The sequence below is a fragment of the Pseudophryne corroboree genome, chromosome 2, assembly GCF_028390025.1.
Source record: "Pseudophryne corroboree isolate aPseCor3 chromosome 2, aPseCor3.hap2, whole genome shotgun sequence".
Taxonomy (NCBI): Eukaryota; Metazoa; Chordata; class Amphibia; order Anura; family Myobatrachidae; genus Pseudophryne; species Pseudophryne corroboree.
In genome coordinates this window covers 517,127,506-517,150,835 of record NC_086445.1, presented here as the reverse complement: position 1 = coordinate 517,150,835, position 23,330 = coordinate 517,127,506, and the positions used below count along the sequence as shown (strand labels likewise).

At 48.2% G+C, this 23,330-nt stretch overlaps 1 protein-coding gene and 1 pseudogene across 1 annotated transcript in view; both read left to right on the top strand.

Annotated features, from left to right (window-relative positions):
- Window positions 1-2,168: 2,168 nt before the first annotated feature.
- The window catches only part of HPCA (hippocalcin), a 112,723-nt gene continuing 91,561 nt past the window's right edge, over window positions 2,169-23,330 (top strand). Inside the window, exon 1 of the mRNA XM_063954131.1 lies at window positions 2,169-2,664. The gene's annotated coding sequence lies outside the window, so the exon portion shown is untranslated. The remainder of the gene's footprint in view (window positions 2,665-23,330) is intronic.
- LOC134999342 (FMR1-interacting protein NUFIP2-like) overlaps window positions 5,923-23,330 on the top strand; it is a 57,893-nt pseudogene continuing 40,485 nt past the window's right edge.

The following is a 23,330-nucleotide window of genomic DNA, read 5'->3' as shown; positions in this document are numbered from 1 at the left end:
ACCCCAAATTTCATTAGAATTATTTTTTTAATAATTGCTTTTTAGAATTTTTTTTTACATTTTGTTAAAGTCTACCCCAAAGCATCTTTTTTACAACTGTTTTTTTTTTTGCGTGTTTAATTTTTTTTAGCAGGAAAGTGAACAAAAAAGTTTGCCTTTTATAATTGTTGTACTTTTTTTTTTTAATGCACAAATTAGCCATCTAACACCATTTAAAAATTTCCAGTCATTCCAGGATCCGGTCATTATATCGGTGATTGGAATACCGACGCCAGAATCCAGATACTGGTCAGAAGACCAGCGCCGGAACTCCGACACAGATCAAAAGGCTGGCATCTCGATGGTAAGTATGCCGAGCTGGATTAGGATCATGTTGCGGGGAGGGGAGTGGGAGAGGTTAGGTTTAGACTGTGGGGGAATGATTAGGGTTAGGCTGTGGGGGAGGAAGGTTAGGATTAGGCTGCAGAGGGTTATGGTAAGGTACCACCAGGGAGGGTTAGGGTCAAGTTGTGGGTGGGGTTTAGGGGGTAAAAGGTTAGTGTTAGTATACTTACTGAACAGGTGTCGGGATCCCGCGCGTTGGGACACCGCTGTTGGTATTCTGACCGTCTTCAGTTTTTTGACCACTAAAAGCCTTCTGTATGATTCTGCAAATGAAATTGTAATTTTTTGGGTGTCCAGGAAGGTCACCCCACTTTTTCATGCAATTCTCTCACATCACATATGCCTGACAATTCGCACACCACAGCTGCGAGTACCACGAATAGGCATCTTTCATTGGATTGGAAAATTCTCTGAAGTGCGCATTTGTGTGAATGTCTACGAGTTTTATGAAACATCTTGTAACTCTCACCTAATTATGGTTTTCTAACCGAATGGAGAAGTCCTGTGCCATTTTTGGGTTTGTATAATGGGATTTAAGGGACCTTAATCCATTGTGCTGGGACCACTGGAGTGGTTAGGTTGTTATAGTGGATATAAGGGGCAATTCAGATCTGATTGCTGCTGTGCGTTTTCGCACAGTGGGCAATCAGATCAGAACCGCGCATGCATATTCACCGCAATGCGCCGGCGCGTCGGACGGCTACAACGGGCTTCGCCGATCAGCGACGGGATGGTGCGAAGGATCCATTCACACGGGCGTTTGCAAGGTGATTGACAGGAAGAGGCCATTTGTGGGTGGCAACTGACCATTTTCAGGGAGTGTCTGGAAAAACGCAGGCGTGCTCATGCGTTTTCAGGGAGGGTGTCTGACGTCAGCTCCGGCCACGATCAGCATGATTCTGTCTAACTGGAAGAGTAAGTACTGGGCTGTGCAGAGACTGCACAAACTCATTTTGTTGCAGCTCTGCTACACATGCAATCACACACTTGCACAGCAAAAATACACTCCCCCTGTAGGCGGTGACTATCTGATCGCAGGGCAGCAAAAAACGCAGCCCAGCGATCAGATCTTAATTAGGCCCATAGGCACTGCTGCACTGGCTGTATGATGGTTTACTCTGTCCTTGCACACATAAATACATATATATAACTTCTCTCCTGATCTTGGCTACTTTATCTTCAAATGTGCGGCACCATGTTTTTTTGGACAGGCCAGGAAGATTCCATTTCTCATAATTGATTGTGCCTTAATCTATCAATTATAATTATTAATAAATAAAATGTTATTATACTGTACCGGTTCCCAGTCATTTCATATTAGTGATAAATAGGCTGCTTTATGGTGTATCGGAAAATCAAAATCTTATATTAAAGCAGAATCTCACTGACTCATTATCTTGTTACAAATAAGTGTAGGCAATAGTATGTTATGGGCAGAGCAGGGAATAGTATTTCATGGGCAGGGCTGGGAATTGAATAATGCGACATTAACCTAGTTTTTTTCAGACATTAGAAAGAAATGTATATAAATAATGTAAGATAACCAAACACTGACATTAACGCAGAACATTATGTAAAATGTATTCTGCAAAGTTGAACGTGCAGTAAAAATCCTCTGTAGCCGACAGGCATCCAAACAGCATAGAGTATATCTGGGCAGAATGGAGACCGCTAAGCAGCAGCATGTGCGGTGTGTGAGGCGGTGTGATATGATGTGTGTGTGATGTGTGTATGCACATCACTGTCTGCTCTGCCTGATGCTGCTGCTGTGTTGTGGTGCTCGCCACACAGACTCATTCAGTTTGTGCTGAGAAGAGGACGCGCCCATTCCCTGCAGAAAGGGGAGCACCACATGTGTCATCGGCTACGAGCCGGCTTTATCCGTCGTACGTGTCCGTTTCACGGCTCACTGCGAGTGACAAGTCCGGCGTGGGCTCCCATGAGGCGCGGTGTGCGGCCAGAGGCGATGTGCCCGCTGTGGCTGTGACGATCGCTGCGGACTCCCCCCTCCCCCCGGTGTGTGCGGTGCCGGCTCACGGCTGGACTGTAAGCTGCTGTACAATCCGCTCAGCTGCTGCCGCCGCTGCTACAGGGAGAGGAGACAGTGTGACTGCTGCTGTCACACACACCGGCGAGAGACGGGCGCACCGAGTGACACCGGCTCATCAGCAGCGGCTGGCAGGCAGAGAGAGGGGACATACACCGGCACACGGCAGCAGCAGCAGGCACCGGGGCACTGGAAGATTACACCCTGATCCGAGGATAGGACACAGGGACAAGGTAATATACAGGGACGGACAGTGCCGCCGATGTGCACAGCCCATATGCACTATTATCTAATCCCATGTACTGCTTGTATCATCTGCAGAAAATCTCATTTCATATTTTCGTAGACCGTATGTATATAAACTTCATGTAACACATCCCGGTATATGTGTGTATCTATTAAATGCAACATCACCACAGTTGGTGTAAAAGACTGTCCCCAGCATTTACTGCCAGGCTAAATCATAGCAGAGAGACTGACCCAATTGCCTGGAGGTGACAAGGTGCTAGATGTCATTTGGGACTGTAGTATCCACTTACTGTCTGTGCAGTTGTGCATACATAACATGACTTATGTAATATATAAATAAATATATTCATAGTACAGTAGGGTTTGCATAGAACTCTTTCCATGTACAATTCCATATAGAATATATTTGAACAAATGGTATGCTTTGCTAGATGGCATCCAAGTAGCAATATGGATTATGTACCCGGGATACATCTGCCACTTCAGCTGTAAATGATAATATAAGGGGAAACATATAAACGATGTTACTCTGGCTTGGTATATGCTTTTCTGCTGTTCACATGCAAGAATGTCTTTTTATCTAAGAGTTCTGGGTTAACTGGATAATTTGCTGCCCAGTCTTATTTTGCAACTCCAAGCAAACATCATTGATGACTATTTGGGCTCCACTAGGATCCCCCTCTCACTAAGAGGTCACATCTGCTGCGTTTGGTGTCCAGAGGTAGTCTGCACATGCCAGCTGTGCTGAACAGCTGTACCAGACCCTGGGATAATCCGAGATCAGCCAGCCGGTAATGAATTCCCCTCGCACATAGGGAGGGGGGTGACGTGACTGCATGGAACACGCACATGTATCCCTGTATCAGGATCAGGAATTGAGGGCCTGTATCCTGAACACATTCCCCGTATATACACAGATCAACATTATATTAATGCTTTGTATTCATTTAACATGTATTATCTTATATGTAGCAACCCAACTATAAATGATTCTATTCACTAACTGTATAATTACCTACATTGAGTTACTTTTTATTATCTATTACAGTTTATGTCTATATTGTTATAAGGAAAAAAATAAACGAGTCTCTATTTACAAAATGAATACTCGTCCGGCTGCATATTAACTGCGACCCCACACGTGCAGCACATTTACATCTGAGTAAACATTTGCAGAATTGCGCACTCATGGGTGATGTAGGACTGGTGCCTGACATCTAATCTGCTCTGGGAACCTGGTGCTTATTTCCTCCGTATTCATGCACCTTCCCAGACCACTTATATGTTGGGTGCAGGAAGTGCCGAAATGATACCACCTATGGGTGCATTTCCTTTAAATATGTATTCATTCTGGTGTTTTTATACAGTCACAGAACAGTTCTAAGAGCTTTATCCTGAATAGTAGGAGCATCATATGATCTTGCTGCCCACAATTGTATTAGGCCTAAATGTAACTTTCCTGATTTGTGCCTACAAGTGATGGGGAACCTTGCCACTCCAGCTGTTGCTGAACTACACATCCCTGCAACTGTTTTAGCATAGCCAAGGAGCAAAACTGTAGCAGGGCATGCTGGTATGTGTAGTTCAACAACAGCTGGAGTGCCAAAGGTTCCTCATCGTATACTGTTTGTTTAATCATATTTACTATAGTTTACAGAGAACCTGTCACCAGTTCTGTAGTGCATTTTATTGTTTTTAATCCATCATACCTTGTGCATAATATAGTTAATAAAAAGTGACCAGCTGATGAGTTATGCGTTGATCGGTTGCTGTGACTTCCTACCACTATGCTAGGATAATGTCACAGAAGTGAGGAGGCAGTGTGCATCTCACCCTGACCCATCCTCCACTGATCCCTCAACACTAGCCATTACAATTGTCGCTAACCTGCTTTCAGAGTTGTTGTGTTGGGATTGGGAATAGGTCAGAGGCTTTGACAGGCATAAGTATTAGTGCCACTGTGTTCCCTAAATCACATTTAATATAATCATTATGTTCCATAATCCAACTAAAAAATAATCTAGTAGGCATCAGGGAGGCCAAAATGAAAAGACAAACCAGCTGCATAGCTCACGCGTCATAATCAGTAGTATGACATGCAGTTAAGGATTAAACTGTGCAGCCCAGGTAGACTCCACCCCCAGCAGCCAGACAGTGTATTAAACCAGGGGACAGGCAGCATTATTTGATTGCAGAAATTTGAAGCAAAAGGGCCAAAATGATCGCAAATAAGTAAGGGACATAGGGGGTCATTCCGAGTTGTTCGCTCGCAAGCTGCTTTTAGCAGCTTTGCACACGCTAAGCCGCCGCCTACTGGGAGTGAATCTTAGCTTATCAAAATTGCGATAGAAAGATTCGCAATATTGCGAAAATACTTCTCTGTGCAGTTTCTGAGTAGCTCGAGACTTACTCTGCCAGTGCGATCAGTTCAGTGCTTGTCGTTCCTGGTTTGACGTCACAAACACACCCAGCGTTCGCCCAGACACTCCTCCGTTTCTCCAGCCACTCCCGCGTTTTTCCTAGAAACGGTTGCGTTTTTTCACACACTCCCATAAAACGGCCAGTTTCCGCCCAGAAACACCCACTTCCTGTCAATCACATTACGATCACCAGAACGAAGAAAAAACCTCGTAATGCCGTGAGTAAAAAACCTAACTGCATAGCAAATTTACTTGGCGCAGTCGCACTGCGGACATTGCGCATGCGCATTCGCGACTAATCGCTCCGTTGCGAGAAAAAAATAACGAGCGAACAACTCGGAATGACCCCCAATGTGCACTGCAGTTGGGGCAGATGTAACCTGCAGAGAGAGATAGATTTGGGTGGGATATATTGTTTCTGTGCAGGGTAAATACTGGCTGCTTAATTTCTCACACGTCCTAGAGGATGCTGGGGTCACATCAAGAACCATGGGGTATAGACGGGATCCACAGGAGACATGGGCACTTTAAGACTTTCAAAGGGGTGTGAACTGGCTCCTCCCTCTATGCCCCTCCTCCAGACCCCAGCTTAGAATCTGTGCCTAGGCAGACTGGATGCACACTGAGGAGCTCTACTGAGTTTCTCTGAAAAGACTTTATGTTAGGTTTTTTATTTTCAGGTAGCACTGCTGGCAACAGTCTCCCTGCTTCGTGGGACTTAGGGGAGAGAAGTCAGACCTACTTCTGTGAGTTTAAAGGCTCTGCTTCTTTGGCTACAGGACACCATTAGCTCCTGAGGGTCTGATCACTAGGTACGCCTAGATGCTCGTTCCCAGAGCCCGCTGTCGCCCCCATTGCAGAGCTAGAAGTCAGAAGACAGGTGAGTAGAAGAAGATCAGAAGACTTCAGTGACGGCTTTGAGGTACCGCACAGCGGCCGTGCTGCGCGACATGCTCCCACACTCAGAGGCACTACAGGGTGCAGGGCGCGGGGGGGGGGGGGGGGGGAGCCCTGGGCAGCATTTTAACCTCAAAATAACTGACTGGCAAGAGCGGACATAGTGCCAGGGCACTGTCCGGACCCCCGCCAGTATAAAAAAGTTTTAAAAAAGAGCGGGTCTGAAGCACGCCATTACGGGGGCTGGGCTTAGCCCTCACAGCACACAGCCCGGCGCCATTTTCTCTACACAGGCTGCAGAGACGCTGGTCCTTCCTCACACTGCTGTACAAGTAACAGGGTGCAAAACGGGGGGGGGGGGGGGGGCACAGTGATTTTGGTGCATTGTATGTAATTTATAAAAGCGCTGCAGGTCTGGGACATTTTCTGTAGTGTTCAGACCGGGTTTGGGCGCTGGGGTGTGAGCTGGCAATATCTCCCTCTGTGTCTCTCTGACAGGCTTTACTGTGGGTCTGTCCCCTATAGGCCCAGTGTATCTGCGTGTGGTGGGTGCACGTGTGTCGGCATGTCTGAGGCGGACTGCTCTTCCCAGGAGGAGACTATGTTAGGGACACAAGCGGCTGTGGGAGTGACCCTCTCGGCACCGCCGACACCTGATTGGGTGAATGTTTTGAGTGCTTTGAATGCAAATGTGGCTCTGATAAATAAAAGATTGGATAAATCTGAGTCTCAGAACCAGGCTTGGAAGAAATCCATAGAGCAGGCTTTTTCAACCAGTGTGCCGTGGCACACTAGTGTGCCGCGACCAGTTGCAAGGTGTGCCACGGAGCCAGAGCAGCTTCCTGCAACTTCAGAGTGAACTGTTGGCCCAGGCTCTTCTTAGAGGATCAGTCATGCTCCGGCCATGACCTATGCCTTGGTGACGCGGCGGTGTGGTATCATAGGTCGCGGCCGCCGCGTCACACCACCCAGCCAGCCCACCGCCTGCATACACATCTTCCAGTTCCCGCCTGAATACACGGCTTTCCTTGCCCACCCACATCCACACCTGCCTGACTGCCCCCTGCTCAGTATTCACAGCACTCCACTATGAACAACCCCCGCCACTGAGAGACAGGGAGGACAGCTGACCGGTAGGGGCTAATATTTGTTATGTTATTTCTCCTGTGGGGAACAATAGGATTTATGGGGGGAACAATGTGAATAATTCATGTGGGGAGCAATAGGATTTAAGTGGGGAGCAATGTGATTGTTTTTTCTGTGTAGACCAATGTATGTGTGGATTTGTTTTTTACTTTTAGGGCCAATGTGTGTTTTTTTTCTGTTGGGAACTGATGGTGTGCCTTGGCAATTTAAAAATATTGTTTGGTGTGCCGCGAGTAAAAAAAGGTTGAAAATCACTGCCATAGAGGATGTGTTGTTTCAAGTCCAGACCCCCTCGGGGTCACAAAAACGTTCATTTGCCCAGCTGACAGACACGGATACCGACACGGACACTGACTCAAGTGTCGACTATAGTGATGCCAGGTTAGATCCAAAACTGGCAAAGAGCATTCAGTACATGATTGTGGCTATAAAAGATGTATTACATATCACTGAGGACCCTATTGTTCCTGATACTAGGGTCTGTATGTTTAAAGGAAAGAAACCTGTGGTAACGTTTCCTCCCTCTCATGAACTGAACACGCTTTGTGAAAAGGTTTGGGAAAGTCCTGACAAAAAGTTTCAGACTCCCAAAAGGATTGTAGTGGCGTATCCGTTTCCCTCTGGGGATAGGGAAAAATGGGAGTCACCCCCCATTGTGGACAAAGCTCTGTCACGGCTGTCCAAAAAGGTAGCTCTTCCGTCCCCTGACACGGCAGCCCTAAAAGAACCTGCGGATCGTAAGCAGGAAAATACATTGAAATCCATTTATGTCACCACAGGTACGCTACTCAGACCAGCCATTGCGTCTGCGTGGGTGAGTAGTGCTATCGAAAAATGGGCAGATAACTTGTCATCTGAAATGGATACCCTAGATAGGGATAGCATTCTTTTGACACTAGGTCATATCAGGGACGCTGCAGTCTACCTAAAGGAAGCTGCGAGAGATATTGGCCTCTTGGGATCACGGGCCAATGCCATGGCAGTCTCAGCTAGGAGAGCATTGTGGATTCATCAATGGAATGCTGATGCTGACTCTAAGAAAGCTATGGAGTCTCTACCGTATAAGGGTGGTGTGTTGTTTGGTGACGGCCTCGCTGATTTGGTATCTACGGCTACCGCGGGTAAGTCATCAATTTTACCTTATGAGCCTGCACCACAAAAGAAAGCACACGACTATCAGATGCAGTCCTTTCGGACCAATAAATACAGAAGGGGCCGAGGGTCTTCCTTCCTTGCTACGAGAGGAAAGGGAAAAGGTAAATGATCACCGTCCGTGGCCGTTTCCCAGGAGCAGAAGTCCTCCCCGGCTTCTGCCAAGTCCACCACATGACGCTGGGGCTCCTCTGCGGGAGTCCGCATCAGTGGGGGCACGTCTCGGGCTCTTCAGTCGGTTCTGGGCTCGTTCGGTCCTGGACCCATGGGTTTTAGAAATAGTGTCCCAAGGGTACAAACTGGAGTTTCAAGACGTCCCCCCTCACCGATTTTTTAAATCAGCCTTACCAGCTTCTCTTCCAGACAGGGAGGTGGTATGCGCCGCAATACAAAAATTGTGTCACAATCAAGTCATTGTCAGGGTTCCCCCGTCACAACAGGGGAAGGCTTTTATTCGAGCCTGTTCGTGGTCCCGAAGCCAGACGTCAGTCAGACCAATCCTGAACCTCAAATCCCTCAACTTCTACCTAAAAAAATTCAATTTAAGATGGAATCTCTCCGGGCAGTGATCTCCAGTCTGGAGGAGGGGGATTTTATGGTGTCGGTAGACATAAAGGATGCCTAATTGCATGTTCCAATTTATTCCCCACATCAGGCTTACCTGAGGTTTGCAGTTCGGGATTGTCATTACCAATTTCAGACGTTGCCGTTTGGTCTGTCCACGGCTCCGAGGGTTTTCACCAAAGTAATGGCCGAAATGATGGTTCTCCTACGCAAGCAAGGAGTCACGATTATCCCATACTTGGACGAACTCCTGATAAAGGCGAGATCCAGGGACCAATTGATGCAGAACATTACACTCTCCCTGACAATTCTGCAGCAACATGGTTTGCTCCTAAACTTGCCAAAATCACAGTTGATTCCGACGAGACGGCTTTCGTTTTTGGGAATGATTCTGGACACAGAATTACAGAGAGTTTTTCTTCCAGTGGTAAAGGCTCTGGAAATGCAGAACCTGGTCAAACAAATGCTGAAGCCAACAAGAGTATCGATCCATCAATGCACTTGGTTGCTGGGGAAGATGGTGGCGGCCTACGAGGCCATTCAGTTTGGCAGATTCCATGCCAGAGTGTTTCAGTGGGACCTGTTGGACAAGTGGTCCGGGTCCCATCTGCACATGCACCGAAGGATAACCTTGTCTTCCAAGACCAGAATCTCACTCCTGTGGTGGCTGCACAGCTCTCACCTCCTAGAGGGACACAGGTTCGGGATCCAGGACTGGATCTTAGTGACCACGAATGCGAGTCTCCGAGGCTGGGGAGCAGTCACGCAGGGGGAAAGCTTCCAGGGAAGATGGTCAAGCCAGGAAATGTGTCTACACATAAACGTTCTGGAGTTAAGGGCCATTCACAACGGCCTTCTGCAACCGGAACATCTTCTTTGCAATCGGCCCATCTTGATTCAGTCGGACAACATAACAGCAGTAGCCTACATAAACTGCCAGAGCGGAACAAAGAGCAGAGCGGCGATGGCAGAGGCCACAAAGGTGCTCCGTTGGGCGGAAGGGTATACAAGCGCTCTGTCAGCGATCTTCATTCCAGGAGTGGGCAACTGGGAAGCAGACTTCCTCAGCAGACACGATCTCCATCCAGGAGAGTGGGGTCTTCATCAAGAGGTCTTTGCAGAAGTGACAAGTCTTTGGGGAATTCCTCAAATAGACATGATGGCGTCTCGCCTCAACAAGAAACTTCAGAGATATTGTTCCAGGTCGAGAGACCCTCAAGCAATAGCAGTGGACGCTCTGGTGACACCGTGGGTGTTTCAGTCAGTGTACGTGTTTCCTCCGCTTCCACTCATTCCAAAAGTGATAAAGATCATAAGAAGAACAAAGGTTCAAGCGATCCTCATTGTTCCAGACTGGCCAAGAAGGGCTTGGTATCCAGATCTGCAGGAATTACTCATAGGAGATCCCTGGCCTCTTCCTCTGAGGGAGGATCTGTTACAGCAGGGGCCGTGCGTGTTCCAAGATTTACCGCGACTTCGTTTGACGGCTTGGAGGTTGAACGCCAGATCCTAGCTCGAAACGGGTATTCCCAAGGAAGTCATCCCCACTCTTATTCAGGCCAGGAAAGGAGTAACGTCTACACATTACCACCGTATTTGGAGAAAATACGTGTCTTGGTGTGAATCCAAGAAGGCTCCTATGGAAGAATTTCAGTTAGGACGTTTTCTCCATTATCTACAAGCCGGTGTGGATGCGGGCCTAAAGTTGGGCTCAATTAAAGTTCACATTTCAGCTTTATCGTTTTTTTTCCAAAAACAATTGGCCTCCCTTCCAGAAGTTCAGACCTTCGTGAAAGGCGTGTTGCACATCCAACTTCCCTTTGTGCCCCCTGTGGCACCATGGGATCTTAACTTGGTGTTGCAATTACTTCAATCTCATTGGTTTGAACCTTTACAGAAGGTAGAGTTGAAATTCCTTACTTGGAAAGTGGTCATGCTGTTGGCCTTGGCATCCGCAAGGCGGGTGTCTGAATTTGCGGCCTTGTCTCACAAGAGCCCTTATTTGATCTTCCATGAAGATAGAGCAGAGTTGAGGACTCGTCAGCAGTTTCTGCCAAAAGTGGTTTCGTCGTTCCACTTGAACCAACCTATTGTGGTGCCAGTGGCTACTGACATGTTGCTGGAATCGAAGTTTCTCGATGTAGTAAGAGCTTTGAAAATTTATGTCGCCAGAACGGCTCAGTTTAGGAAAACAGAGGCTCTGTTTGTCCTGTATGCTAACAATGAAATTGGGGTTCCTGCTTCCAAGTAGACTATTGCGCGCTGGATCTGTCATACGATTCAGCAGGCTCATTCTACGGCTGGATTGCCGTTACCGAAATCGGTGAAGGCCCATTCTACCAGAAAGGTGGGCTCGTCCTGGGCAGCTGCCCGGATGGTCTCGACATTACAACTTTGCCGAGCGGCTACTTGGTCGGGTTCAAACACCTTTGCGAAGTTCTACAAGTTTGATACCCTGGCTAGTGAGGACCTCATGTTTGGTCAATCGGTGCTGCAGAGTCATCCGCACTCTCCCGCCCGTTCTAGAGCTTTGGTATAACCCCATGGTTCTTGATGTGACCCCAGCATCCTCTAGGACGTATGAGAAAATAGGATTTTAATACCTACCGGTAAATCCTTTTCTCTTAGTCCGTAGAGGATGCTGGGTGCCCATCCCAGTGCGTACTGTATCTGCAGTTATTAGTTGTGGTTACACACATGTTGTGTTACGTTTATAGTCAGCCTGTTGCTGATAATGTTCATGCCGTTGACTTGCGTTGTGTTGAATGCCATGTTGTACGGCGTGCTTGAGGTGTGAGCTGGTATGTATCTCACCTTAGTTTAACAATAAATCCTTTTCCTCGAAATGTCCGTCTCCCTGGGCACAGTTCCTATAACTGGGGTCTGGAGGAGGGGCATAGAGGGAGGAGCCAGTTCACACCCCTTTGAAAGTCTTAAAGTGCCCATGTCTCCTGCGGATCCCGTCTATAACCCATGGTTCTTGATGTGACCCCAACATCCTCTACGGACTAAGAGAAAAGGATTTACCGGTAGGTATTAAAATCCTATTTTCTACACTGCAATTCAGATTTCAGTTTGAACACACCCCACCCAAATCTAACTCTCTCTGTACATGTTACATCTGCCCCACCTGCAGTGCAGCATGGTTTTACCCAATTGCTAACTTTTTTGGTTTGCTAACAAACCTGAATAAGGCCCATAGGGGTAAATGTATGAAGCAGTGATAAGAGAGGAGAAGTGAGCCAGTGGAGAAGTGCCCATGGCAACCAATCAGCATTGAAGTAACATTTATAATTTGCATACTATAAAATTATACAGAGCAGCTGATTGGTTGCCATGGGCAACTTCTCCACTGAGTCACTTCTCCTCTCTTATCACTGCTTCATACATTTACCCCATAGTCCGGCAACCTGTATGCAGTTTGGGGTATGTGTGTGTGCCTGGTTCATTGTGACTGTTATGTCTTTATTTATTTTTTTAATTGCTATCAGGCTTAATGAAGGAAGTTCATTTACCCATTTTGCTGGATGTGTTAAGAGCCAATACCGGAAGTTAGGAGCCCCAACCCCTTTATGGCAACATATGGTACCAAAAAGGGAATAGCTTTGTATAAATCATCCCATGCAGAAAATTATATTGAGAATAGAATTCAGCAAGAATTCTGTGACCATGAGAAAACACAAGGATTAATGTTTTAAGCTGCAGAGCTGCATTGTAGTATCCAGTATAATTTACAGTGGAGAGAATTATTCCTTATTTCTCTGACGTCCTAGTGGATGCTGGGGACTCCGTAAGGACCATGGGGAATAGCGGCTCCGCAGGAGACTGGGCACATCTAAAGAAAGCTTTAGGATCACCTGGTGTGCACTGGCTCCTCCCCCTATGACCCTCCTCCAAGCCCCAGTTAGATTTCTGTGCCCGACGAGAAGGGTGCACACTAGGGGCTCTCCTGAGCTCTTTGTGAAAGTTTTAGTTTAGGTTTATATTTTTAGTGAGACCTGCTGGCAACAGGCTCACTGCATCGAGGGACTAAGGGGAGAAGAAGCGAACTCACCTGCGTACAGAGTGGATTGGGCTTCTTAGGCTACTGGACATTAGCTCCAGAGGGACGATCACAGGTTCAGCCTGGATGGGTCACCGGAGCCGCGCCGCCGTCCCCCTTACAGAGCCAGAAGAGCGAAGAGGTCCGGAAAAATCGGCGGCAGAAAAAGATCCTGTCTTCAGATAAGGTAGCGCACAGCACCGCAGCTGTGCGCCATTGCTCTCAGCACACTTCACACTCCGGTCACTGAGGGTGCAGGGCGCTGGGGGGGGCAGCGCCCTGAGACGCAATAAATCGATAAAAAACCTTATATGGCTAAAATAAATGCATCACATATAACTCCTGGGCTATATGGATGCATTTAACCCCTGCCAAAACATACAGAAAAAGGATGATAAGGACGCCGAGAAAGGGGCGGAGCCTATCTCCTCAGCACACTGGCGCCATTTTCCCTCACAGCTCAGTTGGAGGGAAGCTCCCTGGCTCTCCCCTGCAGTCACTACACTACAGAAAGGGGTTAAAAAAGAGAGGGGGGCACAAATTAGGCGCAGTATATAACAATACAGCAGCTATAAAGGGAAAAACACTTATATAAGGTTATCCCTGTATATATATATAGCGCTCTGGTGTGTGCTGGCAAACTCTCCCTCTGTCTCCCCAAAGGGCTAGTGGGGTCCTGTCCTCTATCAGAGCATTCCCTGTGTGTGTGCTGTGTGTCGGTACGTTGGTGTCGACATGTATGAGGAGAAAAATGATGAGGAGACGGAGTAGAGTGTCTGAAATAGTGTTGTCACCCCCTAGGGGGTCGACACCTGAGTGGATGTACTGTTGAAATTGCGTGACAGTGTCAGCTTTGTATAAAAGACAGTGGTTGACATGAGACAGCCGGCTACTCAGCTTGTGCATGTCCAGACGTCTCATACAGGGGCCCTTAAGCGCCCGTTACCTCAGATACAGACGCCGACAAGGGTACTGACTCCTGTGTCGACGTTGAAGAGACAACCGTGATTTCCAATAGGGCCACACATTGCATGATTGAGGCAATGGAAAAAGTTTACACTTTTCTGATAATATGAATACCACCAAAAAAAGGGGTATTATGTTTGGTGAGGAAAAACTTCCTGTAGTTTTCCTGAATCTGAGAAATAAAATGAGGTGTGTGATGATGCGTGGGTTTCCCCCCGATAACAATTGATAATTTCTAAAAAGTTATTGGCAGTATACCTTTTCCCGCCAGAGGTTAGGGTGCGTTGGGAAACACCCCCTAGGGTGGATAAAGCGCTCACACGCTTGTAAAAACAAGGGCTCTACCCTCTCCTGAGATGGCCGCCCTTAAGGATCCTGCTGATAGAAAGCAGGAGCGTATCCTAAAATGTATTTACACACATACTGGTGTTATACTGCGACCAGCAATCGCCTCAGCCTGGATGTGCAGTGCTGGGTTGGCGTGGTCGGATTCCCTGACTGGAAATATGATATCCTAGATAAGGACAGTATATTATTGCCTATAGAGCAATTAAAAGATGCATTTCTATATATGCATGATGCACAGCGGAATATTTGCCGACTGGCATCAAGTATAAGTGCGTTGTCCAATTATTCCAGTAAAGTGGTCAGGTGATGCGGATTCCAAACGGCATTTGGAAGTATTGCCTTAAAAGAGGGGATGTACCCCAGGTCGCCTCTCAAAATAAGACGCCGTATTATCAGGCGCAGTCCTGGTTGGCAAGCGGACAAAAGGGTTCCTCTTTTCTGCTCGTGACAGAGGGAGAGGAAAATGGCTGCAGAGATCAGCCAGTTCCAAGGAACAGAAACCCTTTTCCGCCTCTGCCAAGCCCTCAGTATGACGCTAGGGCTTTACAAGTTCAGGCACGGTGGGGTCCCGTTCTCAATGAATTTCAGTGCGCAGTGGGCTCACTCGCAAGTAGACCCCTGGATCCTTCAGATAATATTTCAGGGGTACAAATTGGAATTCGAGACGTATTCCCCTCGCCGTTTCCAAAAGTCTGTTTTACCGACGTCTCCCGCTGACAGGGAGGCAGTTTTGGAAGCCATTCACAAGCTGTATTCCCAGCAGGTGATAATCAAGGTACCCCTCCTGCAACAGGGAACGGGGTATTATTCCACACTATTGTGGTACCGAAGCCAGACGGCTCGGTGAGACCGATTTTAAAATCTAAAATCTTTGAACACTTGCATACAGAGGTTCAAATTCAAAATTGAGTCACTCAGAGCAGTGATTGCAAACCTGGAAGAAGGGGACTACATGATGTCTCGGGACATCAAGGATGCTTACCTTCATGTCAAAATTTACCCTTATCACCAAGGGTATTTCAGGTTATGGTACAGAACTGTATCAGTTTGGACGCTGCCGTAGGGATGGTCCACGGCACCCCGGTTCTTTACTGAAGTAATGACCGAAATGATGATATTCCTTCGAAGGAAGGGAATTTTAGTTATCCTTTACTTGGACGATTCCCTGATAAGGGTAAGATCCAGGGAACAGTTGGAGATCGGTGTAGCACTATATCAGGTAGTGTTGCGGCAGCACGATTGGATTTTCAATATTCCAAAATCGCAGCTGATTCCGACGACTTGTCTTCTGTTCCTAGGGATGATTCTGGACATAGTCCAGAAAGAAGGTGCTTCTCCCGGAGGAGAAAGCCAGGGAGTTATCCGAGCTAGTCAGGAACCTCCTAAAACCGAACCAAGTCTCAGTGCACCAATGCACAAGGGTTCTGGGTAAAAATGGTGGCTTCCTACGAAGCAATCCCATTCGGCAGATTCCACGCACAGTGGAACCTTCTGGACTAATGGTCCGGGTCGCATCTTCAGATGCTTCAGCGGATAACCCTGTCACCAGGGACAAGGGTATCCCTCCTGTGGTGGTTGCAGAGTGCTCATCTTCTAGAGGGCCGCAGATTCGGCATTCGGGACTGGGTCCTGGTGACCACGGATGCCAGCCTGCGAGGCTGGGGAGCAGTCACACAGGGAAGGAATTTCCAGGGCTTATGGTCAAGCCTGGAGACATCTCTTCATATAAACATTCTGGAACTAAGGGCCATTTACAATGCCCTAAGTCAAGCGAAACCCCTGCTTCAGGGTCAGGCGGTATTGATCCAATCGGACAACATCACGTCAGTCGCCCACGTAAACAGACAGGGCGGCACGAGAAGCAGGAGGGCAATGGCAGAAGCTGCAAGGATTTTAGCTGGGCGGAAAATCATGTGATAGCACTGTCAGCAGTGTTCATTCCGGGAGTGGACAACTGGGAAGCAGACTTCCTCAGCAGACACGACCTTCACCCGGGAGAGTGGGGACTTCACCCAGAAGTCTTCCACCTGATTGTAAACCGTTGGGAAAAACAAAAGGTGGACATAATGGCGTCCCGTCTAAACAAAAAACTAGACAGATATTGCGCCAGGTCAAGGGACCCTCAGGCAATAACGGTGTACCAATCAGTGTATGTGTTCCCTCCTCTGCCCCTCATACCAAAAGTACTGAGAATCATAAGAAGGAGAGGAGTAAGAACTATACTCGTGGTTCCGGATTGGCCAAGAAGGACTTGGTATCCGGAACTTCAAGAGATGCTCACGGACGAACCGTGGCCTCTACCTCTAAGAAAGGACCTGCTCCAGCAAGGGCCTTTTCTGTTCCAAGACTTACCGCGGCTGCGTTTGACGGCATGGCGGTTGAATGCCGGATCCTGAAGATCCCTACCCTGGTCAAGGCCAGGAAAGACGTAACCGCAAAACATTATCACCGCATTTGGCGAAAATATGTTGCGTGGGGTGAGGCCAAGAAGGCCCCTACAGAGGAATTTCAACTGGGTCGTTTCCTCCATTTCCTGCAAACAGGACTGTCTATGGGCCTAAAATTAGGGTCCATTAAGGTTCAAATTTCGGCCCTGTCGATTTTCTTCCAAAAAGAACTGGCTTCAGTGCCTGAAGTTCAGACATTTGTAAAAGGGGTGCTGCATATACAGTCTCCTTTTGTGCCTCCAGTGGCACCTTGGGGATCTCAATGTTGTGTTGAGTTTCCTAAAGTCACATTGGTTTGAACCACTCACCACTGTATACTTAAAATATCTCACATGGAAGTGACGAGTTAGCCCTGGTTTCAGCCAGGCGTGTGTCAGAATTGGCGGCTTTATCATATAAAAGCCCTTACTTAATATTTCATTCTGAAAGGGCAGAATTGAGGACTCGTCCTCAAATTTTCTACCTAAGGTGGTTTCTGCATTTCACATGAACCAACCTATTGTGGTGCCTGCGGCTACTAAGGACTTGGAGGATTCCAAGTTGCTTGACGTGGTCAGGACCCTGAAAATACATGTTTCCAGGACGGCTGGAGTCAGAAAATCTGACTCGCTGTTTATCCTGTATGCACCCAACAAACTGGGTGCTCCTGCTTCTAAGCAGACGATTGCTCGTTGGATTTGTAGTACAATTCAGCTTGCACATTCTGTGGCAGGCCTGCCACAGCCAAAAATCTTAAAATGCCCACTCCACAAGGAAGGTGGGCTCATCTTGGGCAGCTGCCCGAGGGGTCTCGGCTTTACAACTTTGCCGAGCAGTTACTTGGTCAGGAGCAAATACGTTTGTAAAATTCTACAAATTTGATACCCTGGCTAAAGAGGACCTGGAGTTCTCTCATTCGGTGCTGCAGAGTCATCCGCACTCTCCCGCCCGTTTGGGAGCTTTGGTATAATCCCCATGGTCCTTACGGAGTCCCCAGCATCCACTAGGACGTCAGAGAAAATAAGAATTTACTTACCGATAATTCTATTTCTCGTAGTCCGTAGTGGATGCTGGGCGCCCATCCCAAGTGCGGATTGTCTGCAATACTGGTACATAATTATTGTTACCAAAAAATTCGGGTTATTGTTGTAGTGAGCCATCTTTTCTAGAGGCTCCTCTATTATCATGCTGTTAACTGGGTTCAGATCACAAGTTGTACAGTGTGATTGGTGTGGCTGGTATGAGTCTTACCCGGGATTCAAAATCCTTCCTTATTGTGTACGCTCGTCCGGGCACAGTATCCTAACTGAGGCTTGGAGGAGGGTCATAGGGGGAGGAGCCAGTGCACACCAGGTGATCCTAAAGCTTTCTTTAGATGTGCCCAGTCTCCTGCGGAGCCGCTATTCCCCATGGTCCTTACGGAGTCCCCAGCATCCACTACGGACTACGAGAAATAGAATTATCGGTAAGTAAATTCTTATTTTTACACAAGTTTTATTAGTGAATACTATTGATGACATCCGAACTCGCCAGTTTTGAGCAACTTACCATTTAAACAGATATTATTTACAGAAGTTTTGAAATCACTTTATTCTATGATGTATTTTAGCTGCACATAACGCGGGTCTAGGGGGCATTTATCACAGATTGTCAGGCACGCAAAGCATAATCACTGATAAGAATTGGCATCGGGGGGAGGAGCATGCTGCATTGGAGCAAATTGGATGGGTGGTAGTCATGTGACCGCCGGTCGGCTGACCGACAGTCACATGACCTCCTCCGTGAGCCCGACGGCTCACTATCCCGATGGTCGGCATGCCGACCAACAGGGACTATTTCCACTCGTGGGTGTCCACGACACCCATAGAGTGGGAATAGAACCCGTGGCGACCACAGGTCGCCACTGAGCCCGCAGCGTGGCGAGCGCAGCGAGCCCGCAAGGGGCTTGCTGCACTCGCCCCTCCCCGCCTGGATCCCGGCGTCGGTATGCTGCCGGGATCCCGGCGTCGGTAAGGTGACCGGCGGTCAGGAGACCGCCGGTCACCCGTACTACACCCAATTGGATAGCTCCCAGTGAACCAATTAGCTGTGGTAAATTACCACGGGTTATTGGATACCCCCACAGACTCAGTCTCACACAGATATACACGTGTCATATATCAAATGAATCAGCACAGTCTCCCTGTGCATCCTAGTCGCAATGCATAAGACACAGTTTTGGCAAAAAATAACCAAAAAAGACATCTGATGCTAGAAGATTCTGAGGCAACATGGCATGCCAAGTGGGGCTGTTTGTAGGGCCGTATTTTCATATGGGCTCAATGGGCATTTGCCCAAGGGCCCTAGGCTGATAGATGAGGGTCCCCTCTTTTCAAGGGTACCAGATTTTTGAAAATCGGCCCGGGGGAACTGGAGATATCTGACTTCAAAGCAGTGTTCCCCAACCAATCCTGTTAATTGCTTTTCCCAGCCAGATTTCTCGGGTTCTGTCTGACTTAGAGATATTCTAAGGGTATACTCCAAAAGCTGGGACTCTCCCCTTTCGGTGGACACTGGCAGTTTGTCTTTACTGTGCCCAGAACCAGAGATATCAGCCTTCCAGCAGCTGGTCCCTGCTCCAGCTCCACATGCCCGGTATGCAGTTTTATATGTTCGTTGGTGAATTGCTCTGGCTACTAAACTCTGATCCCCAAGTCCCCAGAACCTTCTGAAAGGTGGGACTCTCTAGTTTTTTTTATCCTATTCAAAGCTAAGAAATCTAATTCCAGGAACTGGAGATATCTGCGGTCAAGCAAGCTGCACTCCCACCAGCAAATGCTGAATATTAAGCCCACTCCACTATTCACCCCTCCCCTGCGTATTGAACACCCTCTACCACCCTGGAAGTCATGTACCAGGGCTTCTTCATTCAGCCCAGTGCCCCTTCTACAGTTTAGTGTTATCCCTCTCGCCCCATCAGTGCAGTGAAGGAGTAATTAGCAGATATTACTTCTCCAGGAACTACATGCTGAGCGGAAGATAGAACACCCCCTACCACCTGTGGGACATCAAAGCTGCCGCTGATAGCACCCCCTACCGCTGGCGGATGGGTAGGGGGCCCAGTGCACTGCTGTGCCCAGGGGTCTAGCCTGCTGTTAAGATGGACCTGGCTGTTTGGCGTGACTGCAGCAAAGATGTATGAAGACACATCTGTAGGTAGTGACCAGTGTGATTATAAAATGTATAGCGCAACTTCTGTATAACCAGTAGAGCATGGGCTCCAAACCACAGTCCTCAAAGCACACTAACAGTCCAGGTTTTAGGTATAGCCATACTTGAGCACAGGTGATTTATTTAGTAACTCTGTTACTTTAATTTAGCAATCTGTGCTCAAGCATGGAAATCACTAAAATCTGGACTACTAGTGTGCCTTGAAGACCAAGCTTGGGAAGCACTACAGAAGATTATGCAGCTAGACCTCACATTACAATTATATTTGCTGAGCCCATTCCAGTGGCCTGCACTAGTATAAACTAGTATACATTAACTGCCAGATTTGTTTCTGCTGTGTGTGTCTGATGCCAATATTAATATGCTGAAATTTATCTGGTGCCAAATGTGAAAAAAAAAAAAAAATGCAAGTATTTAGCATCCCTATTTCCTGTGAGTACTCTTTCTGCCACCTACTCCTGAAACGACAGTACTCACAGTTCCTGTTCTGTACACCAACTGCTGTACAGAGAAGAACTAAGCTTAGCAGCATTCAGCTTCTTCCCTGCTGTGAACTCTGATTCTTTCAGAACAGGATAGATATATGGCTGTATTGTACCACTTTCACACCGCACAAATGGGTGGTATTTATGTGACCGGCGGTCGGGAGACCGACAGTCACATGACCTCCACCGACATCCCGCCCCCTCACTATCCCGATGGTCGGCATGCCGACCAACAGGGACTATTTCCACTCGTGGGTGTCCACGACACCCATAGAGTGGGAATAGAACCCGTGGCGACTGCAGGTCGCCACCGAGCCCACAGTATGGCGGCCACCGGTCAGACATACTACACCCGCACAAATAACCCGGTAAATTGCCGAGTTGATGCGGGTCGATGTGCGTTGTGAAAGGGGTAAAGGTCCATACACACTTAACGATATAATGAGCGACGTCGCTCATTTTCCCCCTCCTTGAGCGACGTCGCTCATTATATCGTTAAGTGTGTATGCCGCCAGCGACGACCAATGCGCGGCCCCGCGGGTCGGCAACGATCGTCGCTGTCGGTAGGGCATGCATGAAGGATGTGGACTATCGTCCACGACCTTCATGCAGGGCTGGCGGGGGCGTGACGTCACTGAGCGATATGAGCGGTCATATCGCTCAGTGCGTACAGGCGGCCGCCGACCGGCCGGCCCGGGAGGGGGAGACGTTAGACGATGTCGCTCACAGAGCGACATCGTCTAATGTGTATGGGCCTTAAGTCCTGAATTCCCGAGTCGCCTGACCCAGTATTTCTCTATCGTCCTAAGTGGATGCTGGGGTTCCTGAAAGGACCATGGGGAATAGCGGCTCCGCAGGAGACAGGGCACAAAAGTAAAGCTTTTACAGGTCAGGTGGTGTGTACTGGCTCCTCCCCCTATGACCCTCCTCCAGACTCCAGTTAGATTTTTGTGCCCGGCCGAGAAGGGTGCAATTCTAGGTGGCTCTCATAAAGAGCTGCTTAGAGAGTTTAGCTTAGGTTTTTTATTTTACAGTGATTCCTGCTGGCAACAGGATCACTGCAACGAGGGACAGAGGGGAGAAGAAGTGAACTCACCTGCGTGCAGGATGGATTGGCTTCTTGGCTACTGGACATGAAGCTCCAGAGGGACGATCACAGGTACAGCCTGGATGGTCACCGGAGCCACGCCGCCGGCCCCCTCACAGATGCTGAAGCAAGAAGAGGTCCAGAATCGGCGGCTGAAGACTCCTGCAGTCTTCTTAAGGTAGCGCACAGCACTGCAGCTGTGCGCCATTTTCCTCTCAGCACACTTCACACGGCAGTCACTGAGGGTGCAGGGCGCTGGGGGGGGGCGCCCTGGGAGGCAAATGAAAACCTTTAAAAAGGCTAAAAATACCTCACATATAGCCCCAGAGGCTATATGGAGATATTTACCCCTGCCTAAATGTACTAAATAGCGGGAGACGAGCCCGCCGAAAAAGGGGCGGGGCCTATCTCCTCAGCACACGGCGCCATTTTCTGTCACAGCTCCGCTGGTCAGGAAGGCTCCCAGGTCTCTCCCCTGCACTGCACTACAGAAACAGGGTATAACAGAGAGGGGGGGCAGAATAAATGGCAATATATTAATATAAAAGCAGCTATAAGGGAGCACTTAATCATAAGGCTATCCCTGTCATATATAGCGCTTTTTGGTGTGTGCTGACAGACTCTCCCTCTGTCTCCCCAAAGGGCTAGTGGGTCCTGTCTTCGTATAGAGCATTCCCTGTGTGTCTGCTGTGTGTCGGTACGTGTGTGTCGACATGTATGAGGACGTTATTGGTGTGGAGGCGGAGCAATTGCCAAATATGAGGATGTCACCTCCTAGGGGGTCGACACCAGAATGGATGCCTTTATTTGTGGAATTACGGGATAGCGTCAACTCGCTTAAGCAGTCGTTTGCCGACATGAGGCGGCCGGACACTCAATTAGTGTCTGTCCAGGCGCCTCAAACACCGTCAGGGGCTGTAAAACGTCCCTTGCCTCAGTCGGTCGACACAGACCCAGACACAGGCACTGATTCCGGTGGTGAAGGTGACGAATCAACCGTATTTTCCAGTAGGGCCACACGTTATATGATTTTGGCAATAAAGGAGATGTTACATTTAGCTGATACTACAGGTACCACTAAACAGGGTATTATGTGGGGTGTGAAAAAACTACCAGTAGTTTTTACCGAATCAGAAGAATTAAATGACGTGTGTGATGAAGCGTGGGGTGCCCCGATAAAAAACTGCTAATTTCAAAGAAGTTATTGGCTTTATACCCTTTCCCGCCAGAGGTTAGGGAGCGCTGGGAAACACCTCCTAGGGTGGACAAAGCGCTAACACGCTTATCAAAACAAGTGGCGTTACCCTCTCCTGAGACGGACGCACTTAAAGATCCATCAGATAGGAGGATGGAAAATATCCAAAAAGGTATATACACACATGCAGGTGTTATACTACGACCAGCTATTGCGACTGCCTGGATGTGCAGTGCTGGGGTAGTTTGGTCAGAGTCCCTGATCGAAAATATTGATACCCTGGACAGGGACAATATTTTACTGTCGTTAGAACAAATAAAGGATGCATTTCTTTATATGCGTGATGCACAGAGAGATATCTGCACACTGGCATCACGGGTAAGTGCTATGTCCATTTCGGCCAGAAGAGCTTTATGGACACGACAGTGGACAGGCGATGCGTAGAGGAGTTATTTGAGGTCGGTCTATCGGATTTGGTGGCCACGGCTACGGCCGGGAAATCCACCTTTCTACCTCAAGTCACTCCCCAACAGAAAAAGGCACCGACCTTTCAACCGCAGCCCTTTCGTTCCTTTAAAAATAAGAGAGCAAAGGGCTATTCATATCTGCCACGAGGCAGAGGACGAGGGAAGAGACAGCAACAGGCAGCTCCTTCCCAGGAACAGAAGCCCTCCCCGGCTTCTACAAAAGCCTCAGCATGACGCTGGGGCTT